This window comes from Tamandua tetradactyla, chromosome 4, assembly GCF_023851605.1.
Source record: "Tamandua tetradactyla isolate mTamTet1 chromosome 4, mTamTet1.pri, whole genome shotgun sequence".
NCBI classification, from domain to species: domain Eukaryota; kingdom Metazoa; phylum Chordata; class Mammalia; order Pilosa; family Myrmecophagidae; genus Tamandua; species Tamandua tetradactyla.
The window spans coordinates 84,086,405-84,099,606 of NC_135330.1; the positions used below are offsets into that span (position 1 = coordinate 84,086,405).

The following is a 13,202-nucleotide window of genomic DNA, read 5'->3' on the forward strand; positions in this document are numbered from 1 at the left end:
ACTTATAAAGGTGTCTTAAACAACCATGGGAAAGGAAGAGTCCAAAATCTGAAGGGTTGGTTGTGAAGCAGGCAGCTCCAAAGAATGGTCTAGACAAACTCCAAAGGAAAGGTTTGTTGGCTGAGGAAGCAGTGAAAAAGTCTCTTTTCCTCCTTAAAAAACCTTACCTGATTGGACTATCTCATGGGTGGGAGACTTACCTTAGTTGATTACGGATGTAAACAGGCACAGATGCAATCAACTGACTGATGATTTAATACAGCAGCCTTTTGGTTTATAAACCAGCCAGGAAACATCTTTGTAGCAATGGTCAGGCCAGTGCTTGCCTGACCAGAAAACTGGACATCATCACTTGGCCAAGTTGGTGCCAGAACCCAACAACCACCACACATAGTATCAGTACATTTTTGCAACTGTGTGGGAGTGTACAAATACTTTTTTTTTTTGCATGGGCAGGCACCGAGATTCAAACTCTGGCATGGCAGGCAAGAATTCTGCCACTGAACCACCACTGCACCACCCACAAATACTTTTTAAATAAGCTGTTCTACCATTGTGCAAAAGCCAAAAGGAAAAAAATATACTGAGGCTTAGACTCTACCCTACACCAGCTAAATCTGAATCTTTGAGAAAGAACTCAGGTACCAGTAGTTGGTAAAAAAAAAAATTTAAAAACAAGCAAAATGTAGCAAGTATTTGTAACAGGCTGCCCAGGTTGGAAACTACTGGTCCAGGAGACCATCTCCACACCCAGAATTTCCTCCCCACTCCTGTTCATCAGACAACATCCTTGTAAATAATGTTTAAATTCCAGTTTATTTCCTATCTCTTCTATAAAACTTTTTTGTTTATTGAACAAAAAGCAGCCACTCATCCTGGTTAGCCAAACATATACCATGGCAAAAAAAAAGCCCACTTTTGCAGAATATCAACATTGAGCAATGATTGTCATTTCAGACCAAGAAATACAGCTAATGCTAATTCTTATGAAAGCCAAGCTTTGCATGCAGATCGATATTAGAGAAGTATAGCACATGCTTGAAGCAATAATGATTGGACCTTTTTTCCATGTAAATATCCATGTATGTATAGTAAAGGGTCATTAATGCCACCTTCCTTCACTGGTTTGAGATCAATGGTGCTCTGTACAAATAAAGGCTTAACTGAGCAAAGGAACAAGGTAAAGAGAAAATTGAAGCAAGGAATGTTTATTCTCTTAAGAGGCTAAAGAGTTTTCAAGCACTTTAGCGTCTCCTGTTTGTAGGCAAACAATGACTGCATCTAAGGGAATTGAGTCCGACCTTGTTGTTAAGTGGGGTGGCCATACTTCTAAGGGACAGAGCTAAAGCTCCTGTGAAATGAGGCCACCACAGTGTTGGGGAAAGAGGTCTGGATTTGACATTGAGGAACCTGGGCTTCAACTTAGAATAGAACTGAGCAGAAGAGAAACTGAGTGTGGCCCCAGCCAGAGAGCAGACAGCAGATCCAGTGAACGACTGGTGCGGAGTGGAGCCAGGACTAAGGCCACTGGGAGACACCCTGGACTCAGCAATGGCAACGCTGAGAGCCTGAGGTCCACATAGAGATGGAGGCTTGTTTGGTAAAGGAAACAATTATGAATGCTCTCTGAGACTTCACTAGACAGAGTGAACGATACCTACAATATACACATGACCCCCTAAAATGGTATGAGCACTAAAGGAGTCAAATATGGCAAGTGCCTGGCAAAAGCACATGCAAAACAGGTAGCTGTTCTTCTGATTGATACATTAATTAACGATGATACAATCAGTTAGGGACCTCCACCAAATAAGAGGTTGGAGGATCTAATTCTTGAGCAGAGTTCCTCCCACACCAGGCATATGTGACAGCTCTTGCATTGAGCCATTTAAAATGTGTCCTCTGGCCCCCAAACTGCTTCATTTCTGCTACCAGCAAGCTCTGGGTCCCTGGAACCATCATTTACCTAAGCTGCAATTTTCTTACCTGCAAAATCAAGATTTTAATAGTACACGGTGTGGTTATTTTAAGGATTAAATGTGATAACAGCAAAGTGTCATATAGAGCTTATTCTTTCTTTTATTCCATTTTTTTTAATAGTAATAAGAGGCTCTGGCCCCTCTGACTTTTCATCCTTTCAGACTGGACACCTTGAATTGATGCTTTGCTATTCTAGTTTATTCATCTGCATTACATTTCTGTAGCTTCTTATTCTAATATGTATTAGGTAAGCTTTAGTACCATGTACTTTTATCAATTCTGTTTAACCAGAAACTGAATATACCTCTTGAGCAGACTTATTTCTTGGTAGCATCCTCACTATTGTCTAAGGGAGTCCAAAAACTATTTTATACAAGCTATTACTAAGATGCACGGGTTTCAGAGAATGCTGTTTGAGAGAATCCAAGAGGAATCACTGGAAATAACCACGTAAATGAAGATAAAATACAGGAAAAATCTTGTAATGTTGGAGAATCAGAAGCTAGCGGGCCTGAACCCATTGGCTAACTACCGGCAGCGCCAGAAGGAATTAGAGCCCCAGAGAACATTCCAGCATGGGCTGGGCCCAGGGCGTGTCTAACAGGAGATTTCGTTGGCTGTTGTAAGGCCCAGGGCCTCCCGGGACAGGAGGCCAAGAGGACCGAGCAGTTTGAAGGTCCAACACTGGACGTCAAGAGCTGTCATGTGCTGGAATTTGCCATTTGAAGGCAAAAAAAAAAAAAAAAAGCAGCAGCAAGGTAGCAAGGTAGCATCTGAGCTTGAAGGGGGGAGACCCAGACTAACTTGATTGTGGCCAGGGGTGAGCCTTGGTGAGCAAGGGAGGAGGGTGGGGGAGAGGGAGGGGCTGAGGGGGCCGGCCCATGGCCAAGACACGGGCTGGAGAAGGATGAGTTTCAAAGGCAGAGCAGCGTGTATCCCTCCCTATGACCCCACATGTCGTAGATAAAGCTAGAAAACTGTAATAAACTTGGGTCTGTTCTGGGCGGTACTTTTCACGGGAGTGATGAGGAATTTTGCTGCAGATGTGGTGCAGGACCGAAGCGGAACCGGCGTCTGAGGAGACTCCTGGGTCGCATCTTATCACCTGGCTTCTCGGCCTGCCCATCGGGCCACGCTTGCTTGCCATCCGCTCAGGGCATAGAACCAAGTCCCAGAACGTTTAGACAACTAGCCTAGCCACACTGCTCCTAAGAAATTTGGAACCCAGATCTGTCTACCTTAGCTTTTTTGCTGCGCTGGGAGCTTCCCCCAAAAGCCACTGGGCCCCTTCAGACTGAGGGTCTTACCTAAGGAGGGCGTGCTCCCTGTGGGTGCCCCGACGAGTGAGGACAAGCGTGCTGGAGAACGGAGAGCCGCGTGGGGAAACCGCAGGCCTTTCTCACCTGCAAGCCCCTTACCCTCTGACCTAGGCCTGGTTGGAGTGTGTGTAGGGTGGGGTGGGGCGGGGTGGGGGTGGTGCTGCTACGGTAAGGCGGCGGGCAGAGGCCTCTGCAAGGGAAGGGGGACCTGGCCCCGCCGGCCCCGCCTCGTGCCGGCAGCGCAGCCTACCAAGAACCGCGGCGGGGGACAGCGGCTGCGAGGCCGGGGTGCCCGGACCCCACGCTTTTGTCTGTGCCCCGCCCGGTCGCGGTCCCCATTCAGCGCGAGGCGCCCAGGAGCGCTGACTTGGGTTTGGCGGGACCCAGTCCGGCGCCCCCAGATACGAGGCGCAGGCGGGGGAACGCTGGTCGCGCGCCGAGTGCACACAGGCGGCCGGGCCTGGCTAGGTTCGCGTCGGTGGAAACCACCAAGGCTCCTGTCGAGCAAAAGCCGGGACAGGCCTCGGGGCTGCAGGCCGGGTCCCCAGCCTCTGCGAACTCCTTGGAAGGGTGGAGCCTCCCGCCTGCAGGCTGGCTTCAGGAGCAGCCTCCTCGCTCCACTGAAATGGGGGAGTGGAGGTGGAGAGGTGGAAGAAGGAACTTGTGGGGACAGAGAAGAAGCCAAGAGTGGAGGACAAAACCCGTCCAAACGATGTCTGGCAATAAACAGCTGCTAGAGGCAGTCTGAACAGAGAGGGCCCAGGGTGCCACTTTGGGAGGCACCCCGCATTTGCAGCGAGCAGCCAGGAGGTCCCAGGAGTCCTATGAGGGACTTCTTAGGACCTTCAGAGCCACCTTTGAAATTCACCTTCTGCCAGAGAAGCCTGATTAAGGACGTATGCATTCGCCAGTGTTTTACTGCTGTTGAATTTAAGGCTGGGTGTAAACTAAAGTAAGAACCCCAACATCTCTTTTAGAAAGCTAAGAGACGTTAGTGGGTGAAAGCGCTCTGCAAAAAGGCCCCGCCCAGGACTGCCGGCAGCTCTGCTTTCTGTGTCCTTCAGCACCAGAGGCAGCTTCCAGGGTTGGGTTGTTTAGTCACCTCTGCAGAGCCCAATTCCACAAAGGCAGGCACCCAACACCGAACACCTGGGGCCTTAACCGCGCCTGCTCGGGTGCATGTGTCAGTGTGTGTACGTGCGTTTGTGAATGCAGAGGCCAGGGAAGGGCAGGGGGCTGGAGTCTGCAACAGCTAGAGGTGGTGTCCTAAGTTTTAACTTTTTCTGAACCGTTGAGAGTGTATTTGTGAACATAGTCGGATGTATCATGTAATGTGCAGATAGGTTTATGGCTTTCATAACTAAATTATGCCTTGAATTTGTGTAATTTTCAACTCATCAAAGTACTCTAATATACATAATCTCATTATAATGACCATTCATGCAAGACTTTCCTCTCTGCCAGGTTCCAAACTTGACTCCACGTACATTAGTGATAATCGTCCCAGCAAATTTGCATGGTAGATAGGGTTATCATCTTTTGCCACTTCAGGAAAGCAAGGCTCGGACAGAGTAAGAAACACCCTCCAGATCACAAAACCAGGAAGTGGTGGAGCCAATGTTCAGCATGGACTTGACGCCAGAGTCCACGTTCTTTCCACAGAGCCACGTTGGAGGGGTAGTGGCGAGAAGAGAGGACGACGGGAACTACAGACCCATCAATAACTGGCTGTGAACTTTGTGCTATGAGAATCAAACTGTCTCTGTACGTGCTCTAGCCACGTGGAATGGCTCGATCTCAACAGAGATCATATCTGTCTAGACAAATATTTTAAGAGCTGGACAGACATCCCTGCTTTAAGTAACCCTTATATGAATGCCCATACTTCTGTTAGCAGGTATGTTGGAAGACTTGTCTTTAACTTCATAAACAGATTCACTAGTAAACAACGGTGACCCTCTTTCTCATATAAACTAAGGATAGCTTCAGTTAGACTATTTTACAGTTTTGCCAATACCTTCATACCCATTACCACACAAGTGTAATTCAAGACCAAATGTTGTCTTTCCTAGGAAAGAACTGTTATAAAGTGATATCTTCTATTTACAGTCCAAAGAAATCACCGTTCAGTACTCTATATAAGCGCCATTATTAAAAGGTCTCATTAATGGAGTGAAATAAATGAAAAGGGTTGAATTTCGCAAGACTTCTATTTTTGCCAGCATCTGCCTCAATTGACACTTTTTTTTTTCTGTCTCCATCTGCCTGGATGGAGACAGAAAGTTGATCTTATGCAAACAGAATTCTACTTTTTTGTCACGTCCCTTTTTTCAATTCTAGACATTTAGTCAGCCACTCTTTGAGTGTTATGTGCAATCATACAACTACAAAATATGGATTCATTAAGCAACAAAGGGGGAAGAAACAGAGCAGGAAGAAGAGGAGAGAGATTATAACTGCAAAGCAGTGAACACTCTAAGCCTGAACCTGCCCCTCACTCCTACCCCTGCACCCCCAGTGTTCTCTGGTTCGTTCTGTTCCTAGTTGTATCGAGAGAGTAATGTTGTTTGGGTCAGCCCTAGTTAGCGAGAACGAGGACTAGAGGTGGAGAGGAGGCTGGTGTAAATCATGCCTCAAGGTGTCTGAACGGCTGCTGGTAAAAGACTGATGCTAAGGATCATCTCTTTACTGCCATCTCTGATTGCTCCAAGCTACCGGCTTTCCTTAGGGTGATGGCGATGATGGTGGGTGGGGGTCCTCCTTGTTCCCAGACCCAGCAGTGAGAAAGACATAAAGGTGACAAATGGGCAGAGGAAAAGCCCAGAGAAGAGACCATGTGTAACAAACTGTAAGGCGCTGGCACCGCATAAATCAGTCCACGTCCGTTATCACCAGGTCCTATCCCCCCACTGCACCGGAGTCAGCCGCAAAGCTGCCTTCCTTCCAAGGAGCTTTGAAGACAAATTCAGCAGCTGAAATCACAATGATAGAGCTGCTCTCCTGGCAACCCTCTCCTTTCCTTTTGCCTACTCTTGGATTTGTGCCCAGAGGAGGAGGCAAAAGCAACGTCCAACTCTGATTTTCTAAAGTAAGAATCTAGGCTCATTCATCAGTAGTTGTTTTGAAAATTGGAATTAGGTAATATTTTCAAAGGAATTATTACTCAGCAACAAGAAAACTGTATTTTGTTTACAAGAAGCAAGGCCTGGGAACACTCTTGAAAAAATGACAAAGGATGGTTGGAAAAATTGAAGCACCAGTGGGTTTCCACAGCCTTCTGTTTCCCCAAACAAAAGCACACTAGGCCTGTGGGGGATAAGAGGAACCCCCTCAGGCCTTCCACGGTTGTCATGGACGCCAGGAGGTCTCAGGCTAATTGCAGAAGTAGGAACTATTCCCCCTTCCCCCCACTTCTAATGACCAGTGTGGAGAGCAAGTCTGGGAACCTCAGACTAATGTCCCAGCTTCTGGTCCTACCTCTTCCCCATCCCATTACCCATTCATACTCCATGCCAACTCCAAAGTTCTCTCTCTAAAGCCCCAATGTCATTTTTTTGCTGCAAATACTTCAATTGGTTCTCCATGGCTTACCACCTTAGTCGTGGGTCTCTTGCGGAGATTTAGAATAAATGCCCCAGTCTGGTCAGCATCCCCAGAAATTTAGATGTAATTGTTATGGGGTGGAATCCAGACATTGTTTCAAAGCTCCCCAGGTGATTTCAGCGTGGAGAACAAAATGAAGTCCAGTTCCTGGCATTGCAGGTCCTTCAGTCTGGCCCCAGGAGGAATGCATCTCATCTTGCAAAAGAAAGCAGTGCCCACTCTGCCCCTTTGGGATCCTGGCCAAAACCTCGTAAGCCACCCCCAGCACTATCCCATAAAACAACTAACAATAACAACACACGCACACGCATACGCACACACACACGCACACACACGCATGCAAATATACTACCTGATTCACTTGGAGGTCCACTCATACCAAATCCCTTATGACTTCCCCCCAACCCACCCTCCTAGTTCATGCAGCACTATGCTTCTTGTGGGCTGCCTGAAAAAGTCTTAGTCGAACTTCAAAATCCAGCTCAGACGTCACTTTTCCAGGAACCTTCCAGAGAAGCCTCCAGAGAGAGCTCACTCCCCTTAGCTCTGTGTAATGCCTAAAGCTTACACAGAGCCTGTGTCTTGGGGATGCAGCCCATTGCTGCGTGATCTGTTTGTTTTGCATCTTTCTCTCTTGAACCACGTGTTAACTTCTTTCTCTGGGGACCTCCATTCATCCCTACTGTCCAGGGCCTGGATTGGGCCTTTCACACAGCTTACCCTCAAAAAATATTAGTTGAAGGAATGAACGAATGAATGCCCCAATTTCTAAATTCCAACAAGTATGGCACTCGCAAAGTGTGCATGCACTCCACCACCACAATCAAGGTGACTCTCGTTTTAGGGGGCTCCTCCAGTTTACCTGAAGGGTAAAAATTTCCTAGAGCCCTGTGCTATATCATCATGAATGCTCAGAAAAGGGTAAATATCTTAAAGCAAAATACCTTTGTGGAGAAAAGACATAACAGCTCTTGGGAAGCAAGCCAGCACCTGCAATAGTTTTGCAGAATTTTCCCCATGATTGCCCCCACCCCATTGTCCCAGAATGGGCCAGATCACAGGAATAGGAGGAGGAGGTGCCCCTGGGCCAGCACACAAAGCCAAGTGCCTAATGTTTGTGGACGAGGGACATCAAGACCAAATTAGCTCATTGTACTAATTAGTTCCTTGCATATACTTTTCTAAAGAGAGGACACTTCAGATGTTCTAATAAATAAGAAGCAGTGATGGCTTAAGTACCACTGTCAGGAAAGAGGGGTGCAGGAGGGCAGGGAATTGGAGTCCATTTTCCTTGAGACACTTCTTGAGCACTAGGCACAGAGCTGTGGCCTTTCTCAATAGCTAAGTTGCTACACAGAAGGTAAGGTAGTGCCTTCCAGTGCTGTCCCTTCTTGGCCAGGATCACAAAGGGGCAGAGTGGGCATTGCATTTTTTTGCAAGGTCTGATGCATTCCTCCCAGGCCAGAGGGCAACCGCCTGAGGCTCCGGGGCCCTCTGCCCCAACCTGAGTGAACCCAGACACCCTCAGCCTCCTCCCTTCTCCCTGCAGGGACTGAGGCAAAGACAATGAGCAATTGCTCTGCTTCCAGACTGCTGTGCTCCCAGCAGCCTTCTGACGCTTAATTTTCGGGAACTTGCCAGCTCGTTTTCTAACTTGTTTTGTGATGTGGCAACAGCCTCAAATTACAGCAGCCTGCACAGCCCAGTAAATATTTACACAGACCTGCTGCTGATGGCCGGAGCTGACATGCTTTCGTCTTTGTGCTGATGGCGGTGCTGGGAGGGCGGGAGGAGGGGAGACCTGTGGAAGGAGCCAACCAGCTAATGAACCCAACCCCGGCCACAGCTCAATACAGATGGCGCGTTCAGTATGGGTGGCTTTCAAGCTACGGGGAGCAGGGGCTCAACAGTGAGCTTTAGAAACCTCAGTGTAAAGCCCCCGGATCCCATAAGCTGGGGGCTGGGGCTCCCCTCGCTTTGTGTAGTCAGCAGCTGGCCAGGGCTCAGTGGAAGCATGGTTTGGGTGCATCCTTGAATCTGTTTTCCCTAAACAACAACCACAACAAAGCAGCTCACCAAAGCAAAACAAACAAACAAAAAACTCTCTCCTATTTTATGATTATAGTAGATAAATGTGAGCCATTTGAAAATCGTCAAATAGTCTATCTCTGGGCTCAGCTTCAGTTCTCTGGTGATCAGAAACAGAGTTCATGTGTCATTTTTTTCCCCTTTTCTAAACGTTTTTATTCGTATGGTTTTATTAACAAAATCACGAACTCCATGCCAGTCAGGGTAAGAAGATATTTAATATTTATGATAGGAAAAGGTATCCATCATTCTTGTGTTATTATCGCCACCTGTTCTATGCCCAGCCTTTTATCAGTGTTAGCTCAGGTAACCAAGTCCTTCCTCCATGGTGTTATTCTCAGGATCAAGAGAAATAAAAACAAACAAACAAATAAAAGCCCCAGACTGCTGTCTTAGCTATCCTTAGAATCCTCCTGGCCATTTATCATAAAAGCTGTGCATTTTAAAGACTCATTTATTGATGAGTTTCCTAGTCCAGTGAAAGATGTACAGACAGATCCAAAAGGTCTCTATCCTGTGCATGACTCATTGAAAGGCAAAGACATGCCAGTAACCCACAAGCACCAGTCTTCAGCGGATGAGGATTTCCTCCCTTGGAAATCATCAGGCTGTTCTGGAGGAGGGGCCATAGGAGGAATAAGACTCTACCAAGGCACCCGTGGAACACAACCTCAGGCTCCCATGGCCAAGTGAGGAAAATAGTTCCCCCTGGAAAACTGGAAATTGGAAAGGAGTGCATGGTTTGCCCAACCAGCCTCCATTATGAATTTCTACTACCTAGTGGCCCATGACTTGATGGGAGGACCGCTCATGGGTCTCCGCAGCTGAAGGGAGACCATCGTCCTGGAGAAAATGAGGCAGAAGCAGCACACAGGGCCCTATAAAGCACATGTCAGAGGATGGAAAAAACACCTCACTTATGGGCCATCCACTGTATATGTAAAGAGATGGGTAGAAATGTGTAAAATGGGAATGAACCTCCAAAACTTCCGAACTCATACCTATCACATTGCAGATGAAGAGACAGAGGCCTGGCAGGGTGGAACGACTTACCACAATTAGTGAGAGAGCCAGAATAGGAAAAAAAAAAAATACTCTTGTCTCCTAGCTCAGTAAGGAATGTTTGGCTAGAAATACTTGGCAGTGGGATTTGGGGACCCATGACATGCTTATTTTCACTTGCAGGGCTCTGCCTGCTTCCTGAAAAAATGGAGGAGAGATGAAAAGAGGGTGAACAGAGCAAGCCTAAAGAGAATTCAGGGCAAACTATTTAGCCCAGAGTTCTCTCTCTCTCTCTAACTCTCTGGCTTAAAGCTATTTCCAGTGCCCCTGTCCATAAATTGTGATTTATTTCTCTCTTCTCCATTTCCCAATTTAGAACAAGTGCCCAGCAAAAAAAAAAAGGAAAAAAAACAAAACAACACTCTCTCTTGCTGACTCACGGTCCTTCAGGAATGCACTGCAGGTTGGATCCAGACAGGTGGAGGCCTGTAACCCAAGTGCAACCGTGACTGAGCGCCCCACAGCCACGTCCTTTCACATCTCTTCCTTAATCTAGATTCGCCCTTTGTTCTTGGGTCCCTGTGAGTGAGCCTCTGTCTGGGAAATGGCCCCTAACTTTTCCTTATCCTTAAATAGATAGATGTTATATTCATGGCTCTTAGCTTGCAAAGAAACAGAGGATTGAAATCTTTTAAGACTCAGACAAAATAAATGGAATGAAACCAACACATATCCCTGGTACTCTTCCCCACACATGACTCTTGGCTGGTTGCCACCTCTGGACCTTCTATGACCTCCCCCACCCCAATCATGAACGTGACTGAGGGAACTGAACTAGATCATTATAATGTTCCCAGGAGTACATTACCTATGCTACACAGCATCAGATGCTCCGTGGAATTTCACCATTCTTTTGGAAAAGTTGCTTGATGTTACTGAGGCTGTGAAGAATTATAGGATCTCAGATCGCAAAATCATTTGATCTAGTGCCCACCAGATGCTTGTATTCCCTCTGCAGGACAGAGAAAGAAATCTCCCAAAGCCAGAGTTAGGGGACACCCACGGATAACTTTCTGGAATATCTGCCTCCAATTCTGATCCTTCTTCAGCTCTGCCTTTTTCCAACTTCTTGTAGATCATTTTCATCCGATGTTCCACTGGTATTTAAAGCTCATACTTTCAACACTTTCTCTTTCATCCCTCCCCAGCCTCATCTCCTCTCCTTGGGCCCTGTTTGAGTAGCAGCCCCACTGTTGACCAGGTGACCAGGATCAAAACCCTGAGCTCCTCTGAGCTCCCTTCACCTCTTATGCTTGCCTCCAACCCACTGTGAAGTCATGTCACTACTGCCTCTGAATTATCTCCCACATTCACCTGCTATGCCTCTTTCTAGCCTCTGGCCCCTTAGGGCAGTCCCTTACCACCTCTTATTGGAACCAGCACTAAAGTAAAGTGTCCAGGCTGGATTCCAATTCCCATTTGCGATAAATCAGTCTCTGTCATTGCTAACTCATTTTACCTAAAGCACAGCTCTGAGCATGTTCTGCCTCAGCTCAAATACCTGGTGGAATAAAGTCCAGATTCCTTCACAGGGCATTCTAGGCCACTCATCCTTTGGCTGTTTCTCTCCATCCCTTTCCCATTGTATTGTGGCGTATCCTTAGATTCTAGACAAAAGCTTTTCTTTACTGTCTGTACCTTTTTTCCTCCTGCTCTACCCCTTTGCTTAAGCTACTCCACACTGGAAATGACCACTTCTCCAAGCCATGCCCAGGTCCCACCTCTTCTTGCCTCCTCTCAGAAGCCTTCTAGAGCCTACCCTGTTGGAAATAATCTCTCTTGTAGCCCTTTATTGGTATTTCTCATATAGCATTTGTCAGTTTCTGCCTTCTAATGCTGTAATTTGTGTACATGTTGTTACACTTTCCAGAAAGACTATATTTCATTATTTTTGTTACTTCCGTGCTGATTAGAATGGCACCTAGCACATAGTAGTCACCCAAAGATGTTTAATTGAATGAATGAATGAGTTTATTAATTTTAGTCAACTCTGATTGTTAAAAATTTATTTCCTCCATCCTACCAAACTTGCTCTGCCTTGAACTTTCATGCTCTGAGCCCATCTATGGAGTCTGGAAGCACACAGAATAAAACTTATCTCACTTCTGCATGATAAACTACCTTACAGAGGCCCGCCTATTCCATTTTTTGCTGAAGGCTAAACTTCCTCAGCTAATTCATCTGTCTACTGAGATTTGGAATCTACCTCCCAGCCTGCGCACTCTCTTCCAGAAAATCTTATTTATTGACCTAAGTATGTGTATGTCTGCATTACTGCAGGAAGCCCACTGAAAACCTCTAAGTGCAAGTGAGAAAAGAACGATGGAATAATGTGACCTCTTCTTGAAGAACTAACAATACCGTGATTCTGTGGAAGCCATGGTTTATTGCATGCAGAGACCTGTACTTAAAGCAACGGCATCACCTTGCTCAAATTTCCTCTTTGGATGTAATTGCTATGGGCTGCAAATAATTGATGGCAATTCAATGCTTCTTCAAGTCACCCCATATCATGCTGAGTCCACCATTTTTCAGATTTTTATATATTTTTCACAAATAGATGCAATCATAAGCTGCTTTGAGAAACAAATCAATGAGAGCTGTTCTGCAAGCATTTTAGAAGTCAGCGTTGTCACATACACCCTTTGACGCTCTCTCTAAAGAACTCTGGGCATTTGGAAAACAGGATCGCACTCTTTCTGCAGGGTAAACAGTCAGCATTATTGGTGGGGAGCAGGAGCAAAAAGAAATTCTGGAAAGTGCCATAGAAGTATGAAATGTCTTCTCACTACTTAGTTATCTGGGTTCCAGACCCTCTTTTCCAACAGCTAGCTTTATCAGAACATCAAAACAGGTTTCAGTAGAGAGCAGCAGAGCATCCTCTCTCCCTTCTGTCATCTGCAGCACTGCCAGCTACCCAGAGAGAGGGAAAAGTAAGACTGGGAGCTCTGGGGTGGGACAGTGGCAGGAGAACCTCCGGCTCTGCAGATCACTCATTGTACAAGCTTGAACAACTTCTTTAACTTCCGTGTGCCCCCTTCTTTCATCTGTTAAATGAGAGTAACAGTATCTTCCATCTTCATGGCTGACAAGATGAGCACATGAGGAAATCCCAGCAGAGGGGGCTCGAAAAGAGTGAATGCCCAGAAC

The 13,202-nt window shown here is 46.5% G+C and overlaps 1 long non-coding RNA gene across 2 annotated transcripts in view; it reads right to left on the reverse strand.

The window, feature by feature from the left end:
* The window catches only part of LOC143679105 (uncharacterized), a 31,762-nt gene extending 20,505 nt beyond the window's left edge, over positions 1-11,257 (reverse strand). Inside the window, exons 1-2 of one of the 2 annotated variants that reach the window (XR_013173558.1) lie at positions 11,056-11,257; positions 10,861-10,933 (exon numbers count right to left, since the gene is read on the reverse strand). This is a non-coding gene — a long non-coding RNA (uncharacterized LOC143679105). Of the gene's footprint in view, positions 1-10,860 lie in introns of both variants that reach the window. The other variant, XR_013173556.1, reaches the window with a different exon arrangement.
* Between the last annotated feature and the right edge of the window lie 1,945 nt (positions 11,258-13,202).